Source organism: Macaca thibetana, chromosome 2 (assembly GCF_024542745.1).
Source record: "Macaca thibetana thibetana isolate TM-01 chromosome 2, ASM2454274v1, whole genome shotgun sequence".
NCBI classification, from domain to species: Eukaryota; Metazoa; Chordata; class Mammalia; order Primates; family Cercopithecidae; genus Macaca; species Macaca thibetana.
In genome coordinates, this window is record NC_065579.1 from 20,663,447 (window position 1) to 20,671,583 (window position 8,137).

General features: G+C 40.0%; 1 non-coding gene across 1 annotated transcript; it reads right to left on the reverse strand.

Annotated features, from left to right (window-relative positions):
- Positions 1–3,996: 3,996 nt before the first annotated feature.
- On the reverse strand, positions 3,997–4,160 carry LOC126949570 (U1 spliceosomal RNA). The gene has a single exon (XR_007723845.1). It is a non-coding gene; the product is annotated as a U1 spliceosomal RNA (small nuclear RNA).
- Between the last annotated feature and the right edge of the window lie 3,977 nt (positions 4,161–8,137).

The window sequence follows — 8,137 nt, forward strand, 5'->3', positions numbered from 1 at the left end:
TTGAACCTGGGAGGCCGAGGTTGTGGTGAGCTGAGATCGCACCACTGCACTCCAGCCTGGGCAACAGAGTGAGACTCTGTCTCAAATAAATAAATAAATAGTGAAAAATTAGAGAGGCATGATGGTGCATGCCTGTGGTCCCAGCTACTCAGGAGGCTGAGGTGGGAGGATCATTTGAGCCTGGGTGATCAAGTCTGTAGTGAGCAGTAATTGTGCCACTGCATGCCAGCCTGGGTGACAGAGGTACATCCTGTCTGAAAACAAACAAATGAAATAAACCAAACATATGTTGAAATAGACTAAAGGAGACTTAAATGAATGGAAAAACATTTCATGTTCATGGATCAGAAGACTTAATTTTGTTAAATATTGTAAAATATTGTTAAAAAGGCAATATTTCCTGAATTGACCTAAAGATTTAATTTGATCCCTATCAAATTCCCAGCTAGCTTCTTTGCAGATATTGACAAAGTGATGCTGAAATTCACATGGAAATCCAAAAGGAAACCAAAATAGTGAAAACAATCTTGAAAGGGAACAAACTTAGAGGACTCATGTTTTGATTTTAAGTCACTACAGGCCGGGTGCGGTGGCTCAAGCCTGTAATCCAAACACTTTGGGAGGCCGAGGTGGGCAGATAATGAGGTCAAGAGTTCGACACCAGCCTGGCCAAAACTGTGAAACCCCGTCTCTACTAATAATACAAAAATTAGCCAAGCATGTTGAGGGGCGCCTGTAATTCCAGCTACTCAGGAGGCTGAGGCAGGAGAATTGCTTGAACCCAGGAGGCAGAGGTTGCAGTGAGCTGAGATTGCACCACTGCACTCCAGCCTGGGTGACAGAGCAAGACTCCATCCCAGAAAATAAAAATAAAAATAAAAATAAAGTCACTACAAAGTTACAATAATCAAGACAGTTTGGTACAAACGTTAAGAATAGACAGGTAGATCAATGGGACAGAATTGAGGCTCCAGAAATAATTGATCTTGATAAAGGTGCCAAGATAATTCAATGGTGAAGGTAAAGTCTAGTTTAAATGATGTTGGGACAACATTCACATGCAAAAGAATCAAGGTGGACACCAATCTCATGACATATAACAAATTAACTCAAAATGGATTAAGTACCTAAATGTAAGAACTAAATTTTTGAAACTTTTAGAGAATGAAAAAGTTGAAATCTTCATGATCTTGAATTAGGCAATTGTTTCTTAGATCTAACACCTAAAACACAAGCGACCAAAGAAACAAATGGATAAATTGGACCCTATTTAATTTAAAATAAAATTTAAATTAAAAAAAAATTTAAAACTTTAGGATGTTGAGGCAGGTAGATCACTTGAGCTCAGGAGTTCGAGACTAGCTTGGGCAACAGTGAAACACTGTCTCTGCTAAAAATACAAAAATTAGCTGGATGTGGTGGTGCACACCTATAGTTCCAGCTACTTGGGAGGCTGAGGTGGGAGGATCACCTGAGCCTGGGAGGCAGAGGTTGCAGTAAGCCGAGATCGTGGCACTGCAACCCAGTGTGGGTGATAGAGTGAGATCCTGTCTCAAAACATAAGTAAATAAATAAATAAATAAATAAATTTAAAACTTTTGTTCATCAGGGAAGTGAAAACACAATCCAAACAAATGGGAGAAAATACTTGCAAATTATATATCTGATAAGGGTTGAGGGGGATCAGAATATGCCACTCTAAAATATGTCACTTTGGCATAAGCATTATTTGGAGCTGAAGACAAGAAACAGCAGATACAAAAGGAACTCTCTGCTCTGCCCCTTTCTACCTAAAACTAAGGCTTAAATTTCCCTTTATGAAGATGTCTCCTCTGCTGTCTCCTATACCAGAAAGAAGAAATTACTCTTATCACTGGCGATAGTACCTACTTGAATCTGTATAGTAAGTTTTACATTAGTCCTTATCTTTTATTTGTTTCCTCCATATATTAATCTTCCCACAACTTACCAACCCTAGAAGCCCAAATCCCTTTTCCTTTATCTTGTCACTTCTCCATAATCCATTTTCCTCTGTTAAAATAGTATATAAACTTTCAAGTTTTCACTTTCTGTGAAGCTCCCACATGCATTGAAATAAACCTTTTCTCCTGTTAATCATCTACTATTGGTTTAATTCACAAGCCTTAGTCATTTAACCTAAGAAAAGGAAAAGCGGGTTTCCTCCCCTACAGTCTAGTATCCAGAACATATAAAGAATACTTCCAAGTCAATAATAAGACAGTAATCCAATTTAAAAATGGGTCAAGATTTGATTAAAGGCCAGGTGCAGTGGCTCACGCCTGTAATCCCAGCATTTTGGAGGCCGAGGTGGGCGGATCAGTTGAGGTCAGAAGTTCAAGACCAGCCTGGCCAAGATGGTGAAACCTTATCTCTACTGAAAATACAAAAAGTTAGCCAGGCATGGTGGTAGATGCCTGTAATCCCAGCTACTCAGGAGGCTGAGGCAGGAGAATCACTTGAACCTGGGAGGTGGAAGTTGCAGTGAGGTGAGATCATGCCATTGTACTCCAGCCTGAGCAACAGAGCGAGACCCTGTCTCAAAAAAAACAAGCAAACAAACAAACAAACAAAAACCTTTGATTAGATATTTCTCTACAGAAAATATACAAATGACCAATAAACACATGAAAAGATGCTTAACATCATTAGTCATTAAAGAAATGCAAATCCAAACCACAATGAGTACCACTTCATACTTAGCAGACTGACTATAATAAAAGAATTAGACAATAACAAGTGTTGGTGAGGTTGTGGAGAGAATTTGGAACACTCATAGAGTGCTGGTGTGAATGTAAAATGGTGCAGCCACTTTGGAAAACAATCTGGCAGCTCCTCCAAAAGTTAAACATAGAGTTACCATATAACCCAGCAATTTCACTCCTAGTTATATATCCAAGAGAATTGAAAACATACATTCACACAAAAACTCATAGGAATGTTCAGAGTAACATTATTCATAATATCAAAAAAGTAGAAACAATTCAAATGTCAACTGAAAAATGGATAAATAAAAGGTGATATATTCATACAATGGAATATTATTCAGCTGTAAAGGGATGAAATAGGCTGGGTGCAGTGCCTCAAACCTGCAATCCCAGCACTTTGGGAGGACGAGGTTGGTGGATAACCTGAGGTCAGGAGTTTGAGACCAGCCTGACCAACATGGTGAAACGCCATCTCTACTAAAAATAAAAAAATTATCTGGGTGTGTTGGTGTGCGCCTGTAGTCCCAGCTACTCAGGAGGCTGAAGCAGGAGATTTGCTTGAACTTGAGAGGTGGAGGTTGCAGTGATCCGAGATCGTGCCACTGCACTCCAGCCTGGGTGACAGAGCAAGACTGTCTCAAAAAATAAAATAAAATAAAATAAAATAAGGCTGAAATAGTAATACATGCTATAACATGGATAAACCTTAAAAACATTAGGGTAACTGAAAGAAGGCACACACCAAATGCCACATATTTGGTTATTTTGTTTATATGAAATTTCCAGGCCGGGCGCGGTGGCTCACGCCTGTAATCCCAGCACTTTGGGAGGCCAAGGCAGGTGGATCACCTGAGGTCGGGAGTTTGAGACCATCCTGGACAACCTGGTGAAACCCCGTCTCTACTAAAAATACAAAAATTAAATGGATGTAGTGGCAGGCGCCTATAATCCCAGCTACTCAGGAGGCTTAGGCAGGAGAATCGCTTGAACCTGGGAGGCGGAGGTTGCAGTGAGCCGAGATCGCGCTATTGCACTTCAGCCTGGGCAACAAGAGCGACGAAACCTTGTCTCAAAAAAAAAAGAAAAGAAAAGAAGAGAAATTTCCAGAATATGCAAATCTATAGAGATAGAAAAGAGATTATTGGTTTCCAGGAGCTAGAGGGAGGAAAAGATGGAAAGTTACTGCTAATGTAGTAAACACATGATTTCCTAGGGGTGATAAATATATATATATATATATATTTTGTTGTTGTTGTTGTCGTTGTTGTTACAGAAGAGAGTGTGAACACAGTTTCCCACTGCCAAAGATTATGCAGTTGAGTTCTCCACATTTGGGGAAATTGCAGGGATCAGCACATCCAGAGTGCAATGGATAAGCCTCACCCTGGGAAAATCACCTTTGTGATGATGGTATTTCACCTCCCAGGTAAGTATGAAAATATTCTTGAATTAATTAGTGGTGAAGATTGCATAACCTTGTGAACTTACCACAAATCCTGAGCTATATATTTTTAAAGGATGAATTTTATGGTGTGTCAATTATATTTCAATTTTTAAGAAAGAATCTATAAAATTTATAAAGAAGTTGGTTGTAAGGAGTTACTTAAGTAAGAATATATTTCTGGCTGGAGAGACATGGCTCTTCATGGCGTCTACAGACAGGGTAGGAAACCCAATCCACTTCCCTTCCCTAATAGGTAGGTTCTGCTCTTCACTTTATCCAAATGTCCCCCACTCTTTTTTTTTTTTTTTTTTTGAGATGGAGTTTCACCCTTGTTGCCTAGGCTGGAGTGCATTGGCACGATCTCGGCTCACTGCAACCTCTGCCTCCTGGGTTCAAGCAATTCTCCTGCCTCAGCCTCCTGAGTAGCTGAGATTATAGGTGTGCGCCACCACACCCGGCTAATTTTTGTATTTTTAGTGGAGACAGGGTTTCTTCATGTTTGCCAGGCTGGTCTCGAACTCCTGACCTCAGATGATACGCCCACCTTGGCCTCCCAAAGTGCTGGGATTTACAGGCGTGAGCCACTGAGCCCAGCCTCTTCCTCCATTTTCTTTCTCATTCTCTCCCCTGCTTTGTTTCTCCTGTCAACTCATTCCTTGATCACTTATGTTTTCCTTTTCCTTTTTATGTCTTCTCATCCCTCTATCCGGGTCTCTACTTTCCACGCCTGCCTCCTGCTTCTTTTTTCTCCCTTCCTATTTGCTCCCCTCTCTCCTAACTGGCCACAAAATGGAAATAAATGATATTTTAAAGCATTTTTGTAAGAATTATGTACTTTTGTGTTTGCTTAGGTGGAAAAGGACACGATTTTGATGTTTAATGTTTCTTTAAGGAAAAACAACTCTAAATTAATTACATTGTTGGTTTTGCTTTAGGAGATGTAATCAGGAATTTTTAAAAAAGAAAGACTATCCACCCATGCTATATGACTAGTTAGAAATAAATAATTGAGGCAAAATACTTTCATGAACATTATAAAGTGATTTGTAAATATGAGCAGACACTACGGGTAAACACTGATAATATCTAGTGTGGTGGTGTTCACTGGCAGCTCTTAATTATTATTTGGCTGTTCTATGTGTAGACATGTCTGAGTCAACCATTTAGGCTACAAATTGAACACCTCCAACACAGACAGTTTCGTCTGAAATATAAACATAATTATATTATCCCGCAGGAACATCCTTTTCGAACTAAAAAAAACAACAACAACAACAACAAAAACCCAACATGGGTTGTAAGTTCTTCTCTCGTGAAGCCATCTACAGAATGTCCAATTATTCTCTGTCGTTGATCTGGAAGAGCGAGTAAGTACAAAAAGAACACCATTAACCACAAAGTTGTCATCTTCTTCAAATAAAATTCTGATCTCTGGCTTGAATGTTGAAAGATTCACTGTTTACTTGTGTGAATAGGTCGAGAGAAATAACTTTTTTCTTACCAGTCATTTTATAAGAAAAGTTTATTTCATTTGTTGACAAAATGTTAAGAAAATGAACTGGTTAAGTGTCATTGGTCTTCATGATTGAAATTCTAGCACCCAAAGTGGTAGTGTCAGAGCAATGAGACATCCAGATAATGGTCTCAGAAGCCTTCCCAAACAATGTGGCTGATTCATTAGAAGGAGGAGGGGGGAGAAAAGGAGGACTCAGTCCGTTCCTAAGAGGCCATCTATCCTGTCTTGAAGCTGACAAAGTGCTTTACTATGGGGCCTACTTTGGTATATTGGTACAACTATTATTGAATGTTAGAATTATTGTTAGATACTAAGTTTTAGGCACTCTCAGGACAGCTAAAGAAGGTGGATTCTCATCCAAAGCGTTTCTGCTACTGACTGACTCCAGCAGTCAGCCGACTGGCACCTTTAAGATCCATCTAGTATGGTTTGAAGAGTTTGGTATTTGTTTGTCTTTCGTATGCTGCACAAACACTCTGCGTCTGGGTTTGTCAACCATGCAGCAAAAATGAGTTTCCACTTCTTGCTGAGCACACAACTAGACTATTTTTCCAAACTTGCCTTGTAGTTAGTTGCAGCCACACAATTGAATTCTGATCTATGGAACGAATTCTGATCTATGGAACAGAATAATGATCTATGACATTATTTCAAGACATACGTAAGTCTCTTCTCTGCTCTATTTCCCCCTTTACTGGCTAGATGTTGATGACAGTGAGGATTTGAGGAAAGGAGAGCTACATAATAAACTTAATATAACATAAGGGGCCCTGATACAGAGAGGGTCCACCACCCCTCAGAAACAACAACCTCTTAGGTGACCAAGAAATAAACTGTTATTATGTTTTAGTACTATATATTTTGAGGTCTATTTATTACAGCTGTTAGTACGAGCCTATGTCGCAGTGCATTAGGATCGCTATAACGAATTACCATAGACTGGGTGGTTTATAAACAAAAAAAATTTATTTTTCATATTTCTGGAGGTTGGGAGTCCAAGATCAAGATGCCGGCAAATTCAGGGTCTGGTGACAGAAAAATTGGGAGAGGAGTGCATAAACATTCAGGCCATAGCACCCTAACTACTAACTGATTGGAATGGCTAGTAATTGAAGTATTACAATTAAAGGAAGCAGTGCCAACAGATGTACCTTCACAGAGGGCATGGTAAATATGTCTTAGAAATATAACTCTTTTACCTTTTCTTTTTTTCTGAGACAGTTTCACTCTTGTTGGCCAGGCTGGAGTGCAATGGTACGGTCTCAGCTCATTGCAACCTCCGCCTCCTGGGTTCAAGTGATTCTTCTGCCTCAGGCTCCCAAGACGCTGGGATTACAGGTGCATGACACCACGCCCAGCTAATTTTTGTATTTTTAGTAGAGACGGGGTTTCACTATATTGATCAGGCTGGTCTCAAACTCCTGACCTCAGGTGATCTGCCTGCCTCAGCCTCCCAAAGTGCTGGGATTACAAGTGTCAACCACTTGTATTTGTACTTTCTAAGTTTTTGTGATACCATCTTATATATATCTTATATATACTAGGCAGAGTGCACAAATAATAATAGATTAAATGAGGACATTTTTATCCCTCTTGATTTCCTTTTGTGGTTGTTGTTGTATTTTTTACTCCAGGACAGTCTACCAAGTTGTTGTTTTATTAAAGACAGGGCCTCAGGCTAGGCGTGGTGGCTCATGCCTATAATCCCAGCACTTTGGGAGGCCAAGACTGGCGGATCTCCTGAAGTCAGGAGTTCGAGACCAGCCTGACCAACGTGGTGAAACCCTGTCTCTACTAAAAATACAAAAATTAGCCAGGCATAGTGGCGGGCACCTGTAATGCCAGCTACTCAGGAGGCTGAGGCAGGAGAATCACTTGAACCCAGGAGGTGGATCTTGCAGTGAGCCAAGATTGCACCATTGCACTCCAGCCTAGGTGACAGAGTGAGACTCGGTCTCAAAAGAATAAATATATATATATATATATAAAATAAAGGCAGGGCCTTACTATGTCTATGTTGCCCAGGCTGGTCTTGAACTCCTGGGCTCAAGTGATTATCCTGCCTTGGTCTCTCAAAGTGCTGGGATTACAGGTATGAGTTACTGCACCAGATCCCCTCATAATTTTCTAATTTTATTTAGAAGTTTCTGGGAACTTCCTGGAAAACAGATTCTGAGAGTCTGAGATTTTTGTGCAGAAGGTTAACTGTGGTGTGCTTTCAGGATCAGCAATTGTGAATAGTAAAAAAAAAAAAAAAACCAGAACTGGGCAAAAGCAGAAGTTGAACTCCTATGCAATTGCAAAAGAGGCCTTTGCTGATCCTACAGAGAGCTTTGAAGCTATGATAGCCCTTCAAAGTGGTTCCAAAGGGAGGCAAAGTGTCTGGGCCATTTTGGATGCTAGCTGTCCCCAGGAAGGAGTGTAACTTTTTTTTTTTTTTTTTTTTTAAGA